At 43.3% G+C, this 7,748-nt stretch overlaps 1 long non-coding RNA gene across 1 annotated transcript; it reads left to right on the forward strand.

Moving 5' to 3' along the window:
• Nucleotides 1–1,928: 1,928 nt before the first annotated feature.
• LOC147315218 (uncharacterized) lies at nucleotides 1,929–4,428 on the forward strand. The gene is made up of 3 exons (XR_015124544.1): nucleotides 1,929–1,986; nucleotides 3,100–4,001; nucleotides 4,083–4,428. It is a non-coding gene; the product is annotated as an uncharacterized LOC147315218 (long non-coding RNA).
• Nucleotides 4,429–7,748: the final 3,320 nt, after the last annotated feature.

Genomic DNA, 7,748 nt, shown 5'->3' on the forward strand with positions numbered 1-7,748 from the left:
TCGAGTGCGTCCTGTAACACGGCCACCGATTGATCCGTCCAGCGCGCGACCTTCCTCTGAACCGGAACTTCCTGTTTCAGCCTTTGTTTGTATTTTGGCATGAGGAAGATGGCGGCGTGATCAGATTTGCCAAACGGGGGGCGGGATTGTGCCTTGTAGCCGTCCTTGACCGTAGTGTAGCAGTGGTCCAGTGTCCTTTCACCCCTGGTGGGGCAGGTGATGTGTTGATAAAAGTTCGGCGCTGCGCGTTTGAGGTTGGCGCTATTAAAGTCCCCCGTCACAATAAGCGCAGCGTCCCGGTGTTGTGTCTGGTGCTGTGTGAGTGCCTCATGCAGCTCGCATAAGGCGGTGACCGTGTCCGCTTGTGGTGGAATATAAACGGCACTTACAATGACCGATGTAAATTCCCGAGGTAGATAAAAAGGACGACACATGATGGACAGTAGTTCCAGATTTGTTGTGCAGGAGCGTGTGAGAGGAACAACGTTCGCACTGTTGCACCAGTTGTTGTTCACCATTAAACACACGCCGCCTCCCCTTGACTTCCCCGAGTCCCGTGTCCTGTCCATGCGGTGAACCGAGAAGAACTCGGCCGGCTGGATGGCGTGGTCCGGCACCGCTGGGTTCAGCCATGTCTCGGTGAAGCAGAGGAGATTGCAGTCCCGAATGTCTCTCTGGAACTTTATCCTGGCCCTGAGGTCGTCAAGCTTGTTCTCCAGTGACTGGACGTTGGCGAGCAGGATGCTAGGCAGAGGTGTGCGGTGTGCACGAGCTCTCAGCCTGTTCCTGACGCCGGCTCGCTTCCCTCTAGGCCGCCGCCGCTTCCCTTTGTTCTCCCTCGAGATCTCACTCGGCCAGCTCGGATCCGGAGTTAAAAACTTTTTTAATTGTGAGTACATTGTATACCAATAGAAACAAGAGTGTCACTGTCATACCTAATGTACCCAATGGTGATGATTTTGCCGATTTAGAAACGCTGAAAACTAACTTAAAAAACAAAGACAAAGAAAAAGTGGTCGGAGCAGTCGTGACGGCAGCCGACCTCACCGGCGCCATCTTAACTTGATCCTGTAGTGTTGCTAATGTAAGCGGGTTCTGCTTCATGCTGCTGAAACAGGTCGGCCCAAATAAACCCTTCGACTCTGCGTTGTTGTATTTTTAAAGAAGACAAGGAGTCTCTGCTTGATTGATGCAGATTTATTTCCTGGATGGAAACATGGTGTCGGGTCAGTACAAATGGCTGCACAGCACGCTAAAGCAGAACATCCTGTTAGCATCCACTTTAGCATACAGAGTTTTACACAACATTAAACAAATGAAAAGTGCACAAACTGGCATGAGGCTCTGTGTGCGTCAGTTGATCAAACACGTTTTATCCATCTGTAATACATAACCGCATTATGTGCGGGACAGTACAACTCACCTCTCGTGTAGCTTCAGCAGACGGGCAGTGATTACTGCCGCCAGCCTCACCTAACAGGCCACACCAAGACGTGCACTGACATTTCAGGAATAAGACCACATAAACACTGTTACACTAACATGGTCTGCAGTGGAAATCAGAAGTTTTAGGTCATGGTTGTCATGGTCTCTGTGGCTTCTATTAGTTTTAAATACTTCAAGTGTTATTTTCTCCTGTTACGTTCTCTCGTGTTTAGTGTTGGTTCTGATGTTTCAGATGAGATAAGACAGATCTTTGTTGTCACTGTTAACAGAGCAATGAAACACAGTTTGACATCTCTTCATTTACAGCTGCAGGTTTTTACAATAAACATTCTTTGGATAGGAAGATAAGATAAATAAAGATAAAAATACGTTTAAGAGGTAATGTGCACGTCATATACAGAAACAAAATATATATAAATAAATATATATGGGGGTATATAAAGCTTCTCACAGTGCACTATCTTAAAGGATTTTGTTTTGAAGGACAGAAGACAGAGGAGGCTGCAGGACGTCCCATCACTGAGGAGCTGTTTTTACCTGGTAAGCCTTAAAGAGGAGCGGCACACAGCTGGGTTGTGCAAACCGTGAGGAGGACTCTCAAAACTTCTTTGTCTTCATGACTTGTTTCAGTTATTTAAGATAATCTGCTTTTTTCCCTCCTTGTTGTTTGTGTGTGATTGTTTGTGAATTGAAAGAAATCAACTCCTGAATATGAAAATGTTAAAAGCTTATATCTGAGATCATAAAATAAAGAACGACTCGGGAGATTACAAAGCAATCTGAGATGCACTTTATTTACATCATTATAAAATGAGACCTTCGTCTCCTCTCTCCTCGTGTTCCTCAGGAACAAGAATGGACAATCTGAGAAGAGAGGGGGGCAGTTGCACTTTCCTTTTGTCAAGGAAACATCCTTCAGACATCCTTCGTACTTTTATGTTTGAACTCTGCAACAGTGGCTTTGCATGATTCACAGTTCAAAATAATCCTTCTTTCTCTTATATTGAGCATTGATGCATCTCCTCAACTGATCTTCTATGAAGGAAGCCACTGTAGTCATCATTGTCTCCCTTCCAGTCCAATATGGATTCATACACTGAATGAGGCTGTTTCCTGGATTAACTGCTGTGGGACCAATACCGCAGTTTGCCCATAGTGAACACGTTATTTTGAGAAAGTAGTGAGAAGCTCGGAAACATTTTGTTAAACACTTTATTTCATAAATCCTTCTGTTTTCTTACATAATGTAAAAAAAATAGTCAGAGTAAAGAAATCCAACCGTTGGACTGGTTCTGTAGAAACAACTTAGTCATCCTCCCCCGACGCCCAAAACTCTGACTTAATTTAAGCAGGAACATCTGATGTGTGAAGTAAATGTGAGTCAGATATGATGTCTCTTTCTGTCCTGAAGCCACAGTGAAGCGAAGAAAATTAGGTCACACAGGAATTTTAAATAGAGCGGGGTGCTAAACCAAATGAAATCACTACTTTGGCCAAACGAGACAGGGAATTTCCTGCCAACAGATTTTGGTAGGATGTATCCCGGAGGACACTGGTTCAGATTCTCAGAGGGAAAAGTGGCAGATGGTACAATCAATGGTACATCATTGTGGCTCTTTTGGAAAATCTCTGAGCTGTTTTGTTGTTTTCCAGGGAAGCGAGATTTGAGTCTCACCACATCTGAAGGTGGCGTGCTGGATGTGGCTCTGGATGTCAGACTCTGCAAAACATGGACACAGAGGTGGTGACATCATCCACTGGTTTAGATTTTTAACTTATTGTAATCATTAATTTCATTTTCTCATATATATTATTTTAATGTTTTGTTTTGTGTTTAATGTATTCATCTCCCTTTGCCTCGGTTAAGCACTTTGAATTGCATGAAAAGTGTTATACAAATAAACTTGTACATTTGAAGTCGGCCGTAAGTGGCCATTCGAGGAGCTGGCTTCATTCATCAGTCCTAAAGTTTTCCTGAACTTCCCTTCAGCTTGTCCTGCTTGCTTTTCTGGATTTCCATAATCTTTAGTCCTCATTTTTCTTTCTACAAGAGTGCATGAGAGATAGACTTTTAGATATTTTAAAGCTTACAAATAGGCAAATATTTTATTATCTTCACTTTATTTTGTGCTCAGCAGGACAGTTAAAAAAAAAACACAAATCAAAGCAGAGATCACAGCTCACTCTCATCATTGCTGCCCTTTATTGGTGACTTCAGGCTATAGAATTGATTTTACCATTTTAAAAATGTGTATGCACAACAGGCTAAAGGTGTTGCTGATGCTCTGTAATTCCATTACATTGTCTAAGTGTCCAGATGATGTGTGATTCCCTCATTTGAGACTCTTGAATCTCAGATCTTGGTTATTATGTGACATTCCTGTCATATGCTGTGGGAGTGTCTGGTCGGGTGTGGTCCAGGTTCCTGTTGTCCGTCCCTTGGGGTGGAGTTGGCCAACTCGTCACCTGCTTCCAGTTTCCGGGGCTCCATCTAGAGGGTTTTTAAGCCAGCACTGCCTGCCACTCCTCGCCAGTTCGTCCTGCTACCACCCGTGGTAAACTTGGCCTCCTCTGTGCTCGGACTCTGTGTGCCTGGATCGTGGGTTAATGTGTTCTCCGTCTCCTGTGTTCTCCAGATTCATCATCCGTCGTACTCATCAGCAGCGCTGGTTCTGTTTCCATCCCGTTCTCCAGTCTGCCTAGAACCCTAGGACCACACACTCATCTTCTCCTCAGCCTGCCCTCCAGCCCGTACTTCAACTTCCCTGGACACCTTGGAACCTGGACCAGCTTCCCCACACTCTCAACCATCCCTGGGACGCTCCCACGGCAACCCCTTCCCCTCCTAATAAACGGTGTTTTCAAGTAAGCCCAAGACTCTCCACTAGTACCACTCACCTCTGCCATTTAATTGTTTCCCATTAAGTAAAACCCTTCTTCTCCGCCCTCGGGCCTCCCTCAGTTCCTGCAAATGATTTCTGTTAGACCCAGTCTTGTTTAAGTTCCTTTTCCTTCAATAAATTGTACATAGTTCAAGCAATCGAGTCTGCTCTTGAGTCCACTGCATCCTTGTTTGTGACAATTCCTTTGGGTTTGTTGCTTTTTATTTGAATTGATTCTATTATTATCTGAATGTCTTCCTCATATTTCAATTATTTCTTTTTTGAGTGTAACAACAAACCAGTAAAGGGACTTGGGATCTGTTTAAACCTTTGGGAAATTACAGATTATTTAATTAGCATCTATTTATATTTAATTAGCATCTATTTATATCAAAGGGACTTAGAAGGGGATTAAAGCTTCAAGTTTCACACCTTAATTTAATCAAAATGATATAAGGGTTCTGTCAGGATAAGCCAGAGAGAGGAATCAAAGTGCAGGGCAGAATGGGAGGCAGGCTGGAGAACAAAACAAGAGCTTTCATCAGCTCAAAGTAAAAGAAATCCACGAGGAACAAGAGGCGGTAAACAGATTATCTGAAATCTGACAGAATTATGCAACACATACACGGGGTGGATTGGACAAAGGTGAAACCGGGGTCGGGCAGAAAGTCAAAAAGGACGGAAATCAAACCCAGGTAGAGAGAGGGAAGTCAATTGCTGTTGTTTGTAAGGCTTCAATTACCAAAATAAAACAGGAAGTTGATATGAGGAAAACAAGGGAACTGATTGATAAAACAGAGCCAGACGAAGAAATATTGGCAACACAAGGAAAATATGAACAAAAAGGAAACGCAAAAGACTGAAATCAAAATAGAACCAAACTCAGGACCATCACAGCCTGTTAGACAGTGAGTTTTTTTCTGAATTAAGCAGGACGAGGGCTGTTTGCAGCCTTCAACCTAAAACCAGCTGTAGCAAATGTCAGTGTTGAATGTGGGGCGATCGTGGCTCAAGAGTTGGGAGTTCGCCTTGTAATCAGAAGGTTGCCGGTTTGAGCCCTGGCTTGGACAGTCTCGGTCATTGTGTTCTTGGGCAAGACACTTCACCCGTTGCCTACTGGTGGTGGTCAGAGGGCCCGGTGGCGCCAGTGTCCGGCAGCCTCGCCTCTGTCAGTGCGCCCCAGGCTACAATGTAGCTTGCCATCACCAGTGTGTGAATGTGTGTGTGAATGGGTGGATGACTGGATATGTAAAGCGCTTTGGGGTCCTTAGGGACTAGTAAAGCGCTATATAAATACAGGCCATTTACCATTTGAATGTGAAAAATGTAAATACATCGCAAGTGTCAAAGAAGTGATCTTTGCCAGTGGGAGTAAAAAAACCTCTCTATTCCCAAGCTCTCATTGGCAAAATTAACACAGCAACAGTGCATCTGATATTCAGCCTAATGCGACACGTCTCTACAGTGTTTCACCAGCAATGAGCAGATGAGATCTGGGTCACAGAGGAATTTTAAACAGCACTGGTAATACAATTAAATCAGTGACAGTGACATCAGTGATTAGCTGGAGGGCTCATCATCAGCAGAAGACAGAAGCTACACACGAGCAGAGAAATGCAAACTTTTTTACACTGTGATATTAAATGACAGTTGAAGCTACTGACCAACAAGGGGTGAGAGGTAGCAGGTCAGTTTTAGGTGTGCTCTATACACAGTTTGTATCATTGTTCTTATATTGTTCCTATTTTTATACCTACTGCTGCTGTTAGTGGGTATAAAACCAGAAAGAAATCTGTTTTTCATAGTTTGACTATATGCTTTTCAGAAGGCTCTCACATTACAACCTGATCCACACCTGGGCTTTTCTGAAGTGTGGTGGTAAATTCAGGCAGCTGCAGCCACCTTCAACACTTTCTGTCTATTCTGGAGCACCAGAAATGAATCCAGGTGGGAATAAAAATCTTCTTTTTTGACTTTAAAGCTCCTGATTGAACCTGGTAGTTCCAGCAGACGAGACACTTCTGTTATTAGAAGGAAGCACGTCTCTTTCTAATCTTTGATCCTTATATTTTACTGTTTCTTTTACACACACTACAATGATGAGGTGATGTGTGAGCACCTTTACTGTTTCTTTCTTTAAAAAAACCTGTAGCCTACAAAAATAACATGAATGGATGTTTTGACATTACCAGTGACCTAAAAGTGTTTCTAGCTGCATCCCACTAAGTGGACCTAGAACTGTACATCACTACCAAAGCTTGAGACACCCACCGATAGCACTGATCAATCACTGAAAATAAAGACAAGGACAGCGCTATGTCTTCCATGGTATTGTAATACACTATTGTATAAGCTCCTACTGTATGTCAAGAATAGCTGTTGCACATTAGAAACTGTGTTAGACAGGTTTTTTAAAAATATACTTTAAACATTTTATCATGTCGTCATGATTCGTCAGTGGCTCCTGCGGTGCTGTGTTTTTCTGCAGGGTGGCGCCTGTCTTCCAGTGTTCACCTGTTCTCCACGCACACCTGTGGCTCATCACGGCTGATGAACCTCAACCATACCCGAGGCCCTGTTGGAGTGTTGTTCCTCGCTTACCTGTGTTAGTGCAGCCCAGTGCTGGCTCTTGTGTATTTCCCTGTGTTCCAATACGAAAAGGAGTTTGAGCGTGTGCTTCTCCCTTTCCCGACTTGCCCTTGGAATCCCTGGAACCCTCTTCTCTCTATATGCATAATATCCAGCAGTGTTGTAAACAAACCCTTCTGTTTGGCTGCACAGTACAGAGTCCAGCATCAGTAACTGTGACAGTCGCTTTATATTCGTTAAAGACATAAATCAGTAAGGAACTCATCTCCTGTACTTTTAGAGGTGTGCCTTTTAAAATACATTGAGGTGCACTGCATCCTTTGATTTTCATTAAGTGCTGAAGGAAAACAAGTCAAGACAAGAAGGAAAAAAGCAGCTGATGTAAACACTGCTGTCTTAATACAACTCATCCTGAGAGACTCCTGTTTGTGGAAGAAAGGAACGAGTGAGACAAGAGTCGAGGTGAATCACAATGAAGAGACAAGACTGAATACAAAAATCGAATGAGTGCATCCATCGATGTTGGGATATATTTTGCTTCCATAACATATTCTTTCATATGACTGAAAAGACAACTTTAAAAATGCATAATTAGTTCTTTATGTGTTTTATTTGGTTGGTACTCATGGTGATAGCTGTTAGTTCCATTTTCATTGTTCACTTGTAGTGGCTTCACTTAAACAGAACTGCCTTTCACATGTTCGCTGGTTTCATCTCCTCTCAACAGTGGATTTATACAGATCCCATCATGCAGTGTTTCTGTGAGACGTGAGCAAACATCCAAGAAGGGGGCGGTCGACTATGAAGCAAAGACTGCTGTGAATCTGTAAT

This window comes from Aulonocara sp. 'chitande type north' Nkhata Bay, linkage group LG14 (genome assembly GCF_057382095.1).
Source record: "Aulonocara sp. 'chitande type north' Nkhata Bay isolate Kocher_YH1m ecotype deep benthic linkage group LG14, A_spYH_male_GT1.1, whole genome shotgun sequence".
NCBI classification, from domain to species: domain Eukaryota; kingdom Metazoa; phylum Chordata; class Actinopteri; order Cichliformes; family Cichlidae; genus Aulonocara; species Aulonocara sp. 'chitande type north' Nkhata Bay.